We start from the raw sequence: 12,060 nt of genomic DNA on the forward strand, positions 1-12,060 counted from the left end.
TCTCCGTACATTTGTTGGAGTTTGTCGATCCCTGTGTTGGCAGCATTTGATCGTTAAGAGTTGGACGAAGAACGGTAAAGAGATTTCCTTGAGCCGTTGTTGTTGTTTAGGTTGTATAGTTTTTGATACAATCTTTTGTTGTAGCTTATCCAGAGTTGGAACAACTTCATTGAAAGGTAAAATCAGTCATCATTAGCGGGACACCATACGCGGGACAGTTGGTTCTCGAGTTTCCCTTAAAATAACATACTTGCATCAATACTTGTTCTAGCATGTGGAACTTGTATTTTGTTGATTGATTGAGCTTTTGTTATGTGGCTTATGTTTTATGTTTTGTTATGCATTCATCTTGAGCTAACTTTGATTTCAGCGGGCAGAACAACCCTTTTTGTTTAGACGTTTTGGGGGCTATACTATGAGTGGCCTGGGTGTAGAGGTTCACCTAGTGTCAGCATACTCCTTATAGTTGCACCAAAGTATAGGGGAGTGGGATACATGGCACCACCTCGATTGAGAGAGTCGATGAGTCGTTATGTGATCTCATCCTCGGTATCCCAAAAGTACAGCAGCAATCCCCCATTTATCATAATTGATATCCCGATTTAAAGATATGCATATCATTATCTTGATTTGATTATGTTGTCTTGAAAGCATGTTGTTGAGATATAACATGTATTACTTGTCATGTTGCTTTTACTGGGAATACCATTCTCACCGGTTTATCCGGCTGTTGCTTTGTTTTGCATGTGTACTTGGCGACAGGTGGGGCAAGACCAAGTCAGAAGAGGCATGGTTAGCTTCGGGATCATGGGATAGAAGTGAAACTAGGTTTTGAAGTTGTGTCAGCATGTCTACCTAGTGATGTTGGAACATGTTTAGATATCGAACTTCATTGTTACGTTGTATTGATTATGCAAGCTTTCTGGTTGAATGTTGTTGTTGCATGTTCTATACTTTAAGCAGTTGTTAAACTCTAGAACTTCATGTATTAGTTGGAAGAACTGCGTTCGTAATTCATGATTATGATTGGATTGTGTTGGAATCGAGTTTGCTGAAATTCTAGTTGATTTTCTGGTTTTTTGTTCTGGAGCAGGGTGCAAACGGTCTGCTGTTTTTAGCAGACCGAGCGCCCCCATTTAGCAAACCAGAAGGTTCGTTGTCTTGGCCGCGCTCGATCTGCTATTTTTAGCAGACCGAGTGCAACCCCTGTTGAGCAAAACAGTGGGTTGTTTGGTTGAGGGCGCACGGTCTGCTGTTTTTAGCAGACCGAGCGCACCCCCCCCTTTAAAAAAAATAAATTCTTGTGTTGCTTTTAGTCTTGGATTTTGTATGCTTAATTATTGTTTAGTCCGAGATTAGTTGTTTAGAGCCGAGGTCTCACATTAAGTGGTATCAGAGCCTTAAGATTCTTGGTTGGACTAGAGCGAGGGGGTAGTTCGAGTCCGCATGTATTGGCTCCTCGCATGTGTTTGAGTTATTTAATTGTTTATTTAATTCCATGCAAGCATGCTTTATTAATTGAGAAGTAATTGAATTACATGCTTATGTGATTTAATTTATAAAGCATGGACTACTTGAGATATATTTGTTTTTGTTATCGGCGGGTATCCGGTATTCCAAGCGGTTGTAAGGGCACTGAATTGTAGCGATTGAGATATCTTGTGTCCTAACCTTTGATTATCAGATGGGTCCTCGTCGAGTTATAAACTGAAACCCACCTCCAGTTATTCTTACAACTGAGCAAGCTAGTACTGAAGTTGATCAGTTGGATGCTACAGCGACGCCTATGGAAACCTTGCTGAAGAGGTTCCTGTCGTTTAATCCTCCCTTGTTGATGGGTACAGAAAATCCAGTTTACTGTGAGAGTTGGTTGGACGACATTGATCAGTTGTTTGATTCCATTGATTACACAGATGACCGCCGAACCAGGTTAGTCATTCATCAGCTTCGTGGTGTTGCTAAGAACTGGTGGATCACGACAAAGAGATCCATGGAGAACAGAGGTACAGTTGTTACTTGGTCTCTTTTCAAAACTGAGTTTTATAAGCGGTTTTTCCCTGTTTCGTACCGAAAGGACAAGGGAGCAGAGTTTGCCAATCTGAGGCAAGGGAATCTGAACATTGAGGAGTACGTAGCCAAGTTTGACAGCTTGTTGCATTTTGCACCGCACATTGCCGACAGTGAAGAAGCCAAAGCCGATCAGTTCATCAACGGCTTGAATCCTGAAATTTTCACGTTGGTAAACACTGCTAGACCTGATAACTTTGCGGATGCCATGAATCATGCAAAGGGAGCTGAAGCGGGTTTATGGAGACAGAGAGGAAATCAGATGGTACCTCAGCAGCAGAGAAAGTCTCAGAACCAACCGTCTCAGTATCAGAATTAGCCACCTCAGTATCAGAACCAGCATCAGAGGTATGAAGGTGGAAGCAGTGGGGGAAACAGAAAGGATCAGTACAAGAAAAGAGGGAAACAGTTCAAGAGGCAGGGGAACAGTTCTTTTAGTTCCAGTGGTTCCAAGCAGTTCGGTTCAGGACAGAGTTCTGGATCATCATCCTTGTATTGCAGCAAGTGTAGAGGTAGACACTCACCAGATCAATGTGTAGGAGTCTTTGATAACTGCAACACCTGTCAGCAACCAGGACATTTTCTAAGGTGTGCCCTCAGCGTAGTAGAGATCGAGCTCAGAGTGGGAGTTCATTTAGACCTACAGCTCATCCTGAGAGACAGTCTTCTGCAGTTCACTCATTCCAGCCTCAGCAGCAGAACATATATGGAGGTAACCCTAGTACGAACCAACCTCCGAGACAGCAGGCACGAGTCTTCGCTTTGACAGAGGATCAGGCTCAGGCAGCACCCGACGATGTTATAGCAGGTAACTGTTCGATTTTCGGTTATTATGCTCATGTTTTGATAGATACAGGTGCTTCCCATTCCTTTATCTCTGAGAAATTTGTGTTATTTCATGCTTTGCCTACTGAGTTGTTGCCTACTTTAGTAGTTGTTACTTCACCTTTGGGTGGAGGAATTGTTTCGATCAGATTAGTCAGGAACTGTGAACTCTGTTTTGAGGAAAATTTGTTATAGTTCGACTGTATTGTACTTGGGCTGTCAGATTTTGACTGTATTGTCGGTATAGATGCTTTAACCAAGTACAGGGCAACAGTCGATTGTTTTCTGAAGGTGGTCAGATTCAGACCTGAAATGGCAGACAAGTGGAAATTCTTTGGTAAGGGTTCTCGATCTAGAATTCCTTTTATTTCAGTGTTATCTATGACTCGTTTGTTATAGAGAGGTGCAGAGGAATTTTTGGTGTATGCAGTTGATGTACTGAAATCTAGCCCATAATTGGTTGATATACCAGTGGTTAGAGACTTTGCTGATGTGCTTCCGGAAGATGTTCCTGGATTGCCACCTATTCGAGAGATCGAATTCAGCATTGATTTGGTGTCAGATACTCAACCTATTTCCAAAGCTCTGTATCGTATGGAACCAGTTGAATTGAGAGAGTTGAAGGAACAGCTTGAGGATTTGATTGCCAAGGGATACATCAGACCTAGTGTATCGCCTTGGGGTGCTTCTGTTCTATTTGTTCGGAAGAAAGATGGTTCTATGCGGCTCTGTATTGACTACCGTCAATTGAATCAGGCTACAGTCAAGAACATGTATCCTTTACACCGAATAGATGACCTTTTTGATCAGCTGCAGGGTTCTTCTATCTATTCAAAGATTGATCTGAGGTCAGGTTATCATCAGCTGAGAGTGCAAGGGGAAGATGTTCCTAAGACCGCATTCAGAACGAGGTATGGTCATTTTGAGTTTATAATCATGTCGTTCGGTTTGACTAATGCTCCAGCAGTTTTTATGAGTTTGATGAACCATATCTTTCAGCGCTTTTTAGATGAGTTTGTCATTATCTTCATCGATGATATTCTTATCTATTCGAAGAACCGTAATGACCATGCAGAGCACTTGAGGATCGTCTTGCAGATTTTGCGAGTTGAACAGTTGTTTGCTAAGCTATCTAAGTGTGAATTCTGATTAGGTCGAGTTGTCTTTCTAGGTCACATTATTTCTGGAGATGGGATTTTTGTCGATCCCAGCAAGATTGAAGCGGTTATGAATTGGCCTAGACCGACATTAGTACCTGAGATCCGAAGCTTTATTGGTTTAGCTGGTTATTATCGCCGATTCATCGAGGGTTTCTCTTCTATTTCCAAGACGATTACCCAGCTAACTCAGAAGAATGCGCCTTTTGTCTCGACTGCAGATTGTGAGGCTAGCTTTGTTGATCTGAAGAGGAGACTGACTAGTGCTCTGATTCTTACTATTCCAAAAGATACTGGAGGTTTCACAGTCTATTGTGATGCTTCTAACCAAGGCTTGGGTTGTGTTCTTATGCAGCATAAGCATGTGATAGTGTATGCATCGAGGCAGCTAAAACAGCATGAGACTCGTTATCTGGTTCATGATCTTGAACTAGCTGTGATCGTTTTTGCTCTGAAGATCTGGCGTCACTATCTTTATGTTGAGTCTTTCGAGATCTTTTCTGATCATAAGGGTTTTAAGTACTTGTTTTCACAGCCATAGCTGAATATGAGATAGTGAATATGGTTAGATCTGTTGAAGGATTTCGACTGCGAAATCCAGTATTATCCCGAAAATTCGAATGCAGTTGCAGATGCCTTGAGCCGAAAGCTTTGTTCTTTATCTCTTTCTACTATTGGTGTTTCTCAGTTGATCGATGATTGTTGCACATCTGGTTTAGAGTTTGAAACAGATAAAGAGACTATCAGAGTGTTTGCTACTCAAGCCGAGCCGGAGTTGTTTATTGCGATCAAAGAAGCACAGAAGTCTGATCCGAGCATTCAGGTTTCAGTAGAGAAAGTCATATCTGGGCATCAGTCTGAATTCCAGGTTAGAGATGACATTTTGTTTGTGAATAACCGTATTGTTGTGCCAGATATTTCGGAGTTGAGACAGCGTATTCTCCAAGAGGCTTATTGCAGTCGGTTCAGTGTTCATCCTGGAGGTCGTAAGATGTACAATGATCTGAAGAACTAGTTCTGGTGGAAGAGAATGAAGAGCGATATTGCGAGTTTTGTATCTCGATGTTTGAACTGCTAGAAAGTGAAAGCAGAAAGGAAGAGACCGGGTGGTCTATTGCACAGTCTATCTATTCCTGAGTGGAAATGGGATCACATTTCTATGGATTTCATCACGAAGCTACCACGATCCGTTCGAGGATGCGATGCTATTTGGGTAGTGATCGACCGATTGACGAAGTCCGCTTGTTTTATTCCGTACAGGATGACGTATCGTCACGATCAGATGGCTGAGTTATATGTTAGCAATGTTGTGAGACTGCATGGTGTGCCGAAGTCGATTGTTTCAGACCGAGACCCTAGATTTAATTCGCACTTTTGGCATAGTCTCCAGGAGGCACTTGGTACTCGATTGCATCTGAGCACAGCTTATCATCCTCAGACCGATGGACAGTTAGAGTGGACTATCCAGACGTTAGAGGATATGCTGCGAGCGGTACTGCTAGAATTTGGCACTAGTTGGCAAGATTCTTTGCCTCTTGTTGAGTTTTCTTACAACAATAGCTTACAAGCGAGTATCGGTATGGCGCCTTTTGAGGCTTTGTACGGTAAGAAGTGCCGATCTCCGTTGTTTTGGGATGATTTGTCCGAGTCACCTGATTTGGGACCGGATATGCTTAGAGATATGGCAGAGCAAGTCAAGATCATTCAGTCCAGAATGAAGTCAGCTCAGGATAGACAGGCAAAGTATGCAAATGTCAAACGTAGACCTCTGAGTTTTGAGCAGGGACACCGTGTATTCCTTAAGATTTCTCCTTTCAGAGGTATTGTCAGATTTGGGAAGAGAGGAAAGTTATCTCCGAGATTTATCGGGCCGTACGAGATTCTCAAAAATATAGGCGATCTTGCTTACAGACTTTCACTTCCTCCATCTTTATCTGGTATTCACGACGTTTTTCACGTCTCTATGCTGCGGAAGTATCATCCAGATCCTTCTCATATTCTTCAGCCTGACGAAGCCGAGTTAGACGAGACTCTGAGCTATTTTGAGCGATCGATTCAGATCCTTGATCGGAAGGAGAAGCAACTCAGAACCAAGTTAATTCCGTTGGTGAAATTGCAGTGAAGCCGTCACGGCGTCGAGGAAGAAACTTTGGAGACAGCATTTTCCTGAGTTATTCGGATGACGTGAGTTCTTCTTACTGTCTCTCGTTCTTTATTCTATTTTATGAGTTGTGATTCTTGTTGATTTCGAGGATGAAATCTTTTCTTAGAGGGGGAGAATTGTAACACCCCGATTTTATTTTAATTGAGCTTATTTGAGATAATCAGAGTTTCCAGAGTTAAAGAGCCGACTTTTTATTGATCGGGGTCTATTTTGCAAAATTTGGATTTTTCAGGGACTAAAACACAAATATTGGATTTTATATAATATCTAGCATGGTTTGACTTGGTCATTCTTTCCATATCCTCCTCCAAGCCATCTCCTTCACCATTGTTGTGCCTCAAGCTTTCTTCAAGCTTTCAGATTTCTCTCCGAGCTCGATCCGTCCGTTGGAAATTATTTCTGAAGGCAGATTAGCGATCACAGCAGCAAGAGCTCCGTTATATTATAAGTTTTTCTACGATCAGATACATTCTAGTTTTTGGGTGTTGTTAGAATCGTTCGAGATTCGAGTATGTTGTTCTTAGCGGTGTTCTGATTGTTTATTATCTGTCAGTTTTGAAATAGAGCGACGTTCGGATTTGTTATGAATTTTGGAAGCCTATTTTCGAAAATCTAGTTTTGAGATTTGATGAGTTTTCCTTGTTGTTGTTGTCTTAGCATTGTTATGAGTTACTATCGTTGTTGAACTGCTGTCTGCATTTCCGGTTTGTTCAGTTTATAGCCGCTATGCCGTCGGTTTGAGTTTTTGGGATGTCGAACCGTTTTTGAATTGTTGAACTTTGGCTTGTGAGTTGATCGTTGTTTTTTATCATCTCTTGTCTCCGTACAGATTCGTTGGAGTTTGTCGAATCCTGTGTTGGAAGCATTTGATCGTCAAGAGTTGGACGAAGAACGGTAAAGATATTTCCTTGAGCCGTTGTTGTTTAGGTTGTATAGTTTTTGATACAATCTTTTGTTGTAGCTTATCCAGAGTTGGAAATACTGCATTGAAAGTTAAAAGGAGTCATCGTTAGCGGGATAGCATACCCAGGACAGTTGGTTCTCGAGTTTTCCTTAAAATCACATACTTGCATCAATACTTGTTCTAGCATGTGGAACTTGTATTTCATTGATTGATTGAGCTTTTGTTATGTGGCTTATGTTTTGTTATGCATTCATGGTAGCGCTTAATCGTGTCACGCCCAAATTACCCAGCTCAATTAGATAATCACTAAAAATGTAGTAGTGTGAGTAGGGATCGTTCCCATGAGTAAAGGTAAATTTAATTGTGTTCATAAAATACTGGAAATAAATAAAAAGGGTTTTTGAGATTTGGATTAACTACTGAAAATTTTAAGCAATTAAAATAAATAAGATCACTAGCATGCAAGAATGAAAATTCAATTGGAGAAATCAATAAGAGACGAGACTTGGTATCGGCTGACTACACCCTTGATATTTGTTAATTCAATCATCGATTCCCTAAAAATAATTAATCCTATCAAATATTCATCATTGGAAATCTAATTCCTGTTTCACCTTAATTTTAGTTAATTAGAAACCAGCGTTCTAGATTAACCCTTACCAATAAATTAACCCGGATTCCAGCGATCTAGATTTAAATTTACGATAGCATTCAAACTAATAAAACTGAAGAACCTAGACAACACAAACACCATAGGTTGTATTTAGCCTAGTCAATACTTGACCCTACGATTCAATAAATTCAACATCAGAAAATATCAAACGTAGTTGCTTCGCAAATTAGTTGATTCAAACAATTACGGATTTGAATTATAATTTAGCTATAGTTTGCAAAACAAAATCCTAAGATGGTCAATCCTAAAATCTCGCATACAAACATGAAATAGACCAAATCAAATATTGATACTTAACAAGAATTAAACACTGAAAATCGAATCTCATGAATAAATTATATCAAGTTTTCGTCTCCCTCAACCAAGTATAAAGGTTTAGCTACAACGTTTCATCAAAACACAAGAAAAATTCAAAGAAGAGAAGAAAACTAGAGATAAAATTGAAAGAACAAAACCTAGCCGCCTAGAGAGAGTCTCCAAATCTGATAATTATGTCTCTAAAACGGAATTAAAAGCCTAATAAAGCCTAGAGTCCAAAATAACAAAGTTTCCAAAAATATAAAAATCCTTCCCAAACAGCTACGCTCGCTCGATTGGTAACATCCTACAGATCGAGCGAGCCAAAATACTCAAAGCTACTGGTTTCAAAACACGAGCGCCGCTCGATTGGTACCATCTTGCAGATCGAGCGGCGTAAAAAATTCCAAGCTATTGTCTTCGCAAAACATGCTCCGCTCGATCGGTAACATCTTGCAAATCTAGTGGCTAAAAGTTCTTCAGAAATTTCCAGCATTTCCATGACTCCAAAGTTCCGTCCTAGTCCGCCTTAATATACGACCTAACCATAAAAAAACGGAGAACAAATCATGCAAAAACAGAAAATAAAATACGAACAAAATGCATAAATAAAACACTTAAACTAATGCAAAACAAGGGCTAATTGCATTCACACCTCCTGTGAAAAGTCTAAAAGGCATAAAACCCCATGTGTAAAATTAATAGCATGTTAGACCCTATGTTTTAAAAAAATTAGCATAAAAACCCCTATGAGAGGGTATAAATGTGCCCGAGTTTGTATAAAATAGGGGTGAAATGTGCTACATTTTAAAAAATTGAGGGATGCATTAGCCTATTAATATTTCTTAGGGGTTTTATGCCTTTTAGACTTTTTACAGGGGTGTAAATGCGATTAGCCCTGCAAAACAATAACAAAATGACACTAACAAATGCAATAAAAACATAACTATCAAACTCCCCCAAACTTACTCCTTACTCGCCCTCGAGTAAGTCATGCAAAACAAAAAGAAATAGAACAACACATAAGCAAGGATGAGCATGCATAATATAGCCTCAGAAAGTCTTCCCATAAAAACAAGTGCACATGTACTCTCGATCATCAATGATACTCCTTCAGTCGAATGCGAACGTGTGTGTGTGACATGTTACCCCAGTTAGATGCAACTTCAAAAAACAAAGTTTCAAGACTGTTCGCCGACCTAAAAACAATTCGGTGCAAGTCTCACAATCAAGAACTCTCCTCCCAACAATTCATCAACAAAACACAAACTCTTTGAAACAAATTACGTACCATTTTTTTACTCTTACAGTCCCAATAATTACCCGCATACTTAGCTATGGAATAGTGAATAGAATTTCATTCACATTCCAAGCCCGGATGGAACTGATGCCTTACTAATAATTTTTTTTCTTTTTAAGGCGTAACCCCATTTTATCCGCAAACTTAGCCACAAACAAGATGAATAGGATTTCAAACATCTCGCTCGCAACCCGGGTGAAGTCGATTGCTTCATAAATATGCTATAAAAACTGATGTTTTTTTCTTTTTTCTAAACATACCCCAGAGAGTAAATGCTAAATCAACAAGATCCTCGAAACTTGAGGACTATCATGTTCCACAAACACCTATTGTCATGCAATGGTCCAACAGACATCCACAATATCTAATACATCGTTACACTTTACTGGTTAAACATGCGTGCTTAAGAATATTCAACAAACAACCTACGGTTTCTCAATCTGATCAAGAGCCAAAAAAAATTTTCAAAAAAAATCATTATTTTTCAACTACCTTGTCATAGGCTAACAAACTCATTCTCAGCTCATGCATTTGAACAACACAAACGACAACAACAATACAATAACATAACAAGATAATGCAATACAACGAAATAAAACAATATGCATGCAACTTCCCCCACATTTAAACAAAGCATTGTCCCCAATGCTGCACAAACCAAAACACAACCAAACAACTAAACATAATTCTATGCAAACAAAAGAAAAACAGAACTCCCCTGATCTAGTGGCCGGCATTGTTCTCCTCTTTGAGCTCAGGCGGAGGAACAGGAGCAGCATACTGAAACGGGAAGCGTGGCGGATAGGGCAGCGCAGCAGGAATGGCAGAAGTGTCAATGCCCAAGTGCGTAGAAATACCGCGGATCAGAGAGTCAATAGCTTGAGTGTTGTGAGCCGCCACAGCGTTGTAGGCATCTTGGTGATGAGCGAAAGCGGTCAGCTCACGGATAGTATCGTCTTGAGAGCGACGAGGGGGCTGAGGTGGTCGCTGAGGTACCGGAGGAAGATGAAACTGGCCATCGCGCACAAAATGCTTAATGTGATAGGTCCTCTTGGCTGCTATAAAGGCTGCGTCAATTTGTCGCTAGGCTGCAACGACTCTTCATCGTTAAAAATGGAAACCCGACGCGGATGCACAGAAAAGAGATGATCATGGGAAAGTAGAGACCCGCGGTAGGAGAAGTAATCGATCGGTGAATTTCGCTATGAATGATGCGCCCCACGTTAACTGGCCACCCCATATTAAGCGCATAAAGGAGGATAGAACGCTCCAGATTGACTTCGCTAGAATGTAAAATCGGCATCAGACGCCGATTCACAAAAGCACACCATGTAGCAGGAAGCACATGTAGAAAATGCTCTTTGAAATTCAATGACAACACTAGGTCAACCCACGTAGCGCCAGGATATGCCAGTTGGACATGCAACTCATCCAAGTCCGGGTCGAGTTTAATGCTTCGATAAAGGGAAACGTCAACCTCCGGTATTTCAAACAAAGAATTCAACTCATGGGGCAAAAAAGAAATCAGTTTCCCCCTAACAACCGCCTTGCTATCCGTTCTTTCCGCTGCACTGGCATAAAATTCCCGGACAATCGAAACTACAGCGGGAGGAGGTGACTCGCAAAATTTTGTCCAACCACGCTCTTGAATTATTCCAAAAATTTTACTATCGCCATATGCTAATTTGAATTCACGCTCGGGAATGGGAGAGCGAGTTACCTTAGCGATGATGTAGGGATCACGAGCCGCTTCATTGACAAAGAGCCAGGTAAAGTCAGCGTAAGAGCGATCTGCTTCCTGGGAAGAAGACTCTCCACGAACTCGGGTGCGTTTAGGGCCCATGTAAATTATGAAGATGACACTTAGAGCAGAAAAAACAATACGTCGAACACTTGGTGTGCGAACAAAATCCGGTGACTCCTTGAAGAAACGTGAGATCAACAACCGAAGACGAAGTTCGGAAAATGTGACGGAGGCGTGAGCAATTTTCCGACGTGAGAGAAGACCACAGAAGATGATCGGAGATGATGGTGCTTGGAGAGTCGTAGTGTTGCCTCCAATAAATTCCCTGTGGATTAAGAGAAAGATCAATGAATCATACTAGAGAAATAGGTAAAAATATCAATGAATCATACGAGAGAAATTGGTAGAAAGGGTTTTTGGGATTTAGGGATTTGAGAAAATAAGAGAGGATGAGAAAGAATAAGAGAGGGGAGATGGGGAATCTGCGTTTTAATTGCGTAAAAAAAAGTGTCGCTCGATCGGTAGGATGTGACCGATCGAGCGACAGGAAAAGACCAACTTACTGCCCACGATTAAAAATTCTCTCGCTCGATCGGTAGGATGTTGCCGATCGAGCGAGACAAAAAAACTCATCTTACTGCCTCCGAAAAAAAAAACGCTCGCTCGATCGGTAGAATGTGACCGATCGAGCGACAGGAAAAAAATTTCAAAAATTCCGAAAAACACATTAAAACAAAAAAAAACAAAACAATAAAATCAAATAAAACAAAAGGGAAAGAAACACTGGGTTGCCTCCCAGTCAGCGCTAAATTCGCATTCAGTCTATAGCTAGACTGCTTGCCGCGATTTAGTCGACATTTGGCAGAGCATCTAGAGTAATATCATGCTCGTCCCCTCCGACGTTCACTTGGACTCCTTCATAGTAGTGT

The sequence above is a fragment of the Henckelia pumila genome, chromosome 2 (assembly GCF_033568475.1).
Source record: "Henckelia pumila isolate YLH828 chromosome 2, ASM3356847v2, whole genome shotgun sequence".
NCBI lineage: Eukaryota > Viridiplantae > Streptophyta > Magnoliopsida > Lamiales > Gesneriaceae > Henckelia > Henckelia pumila.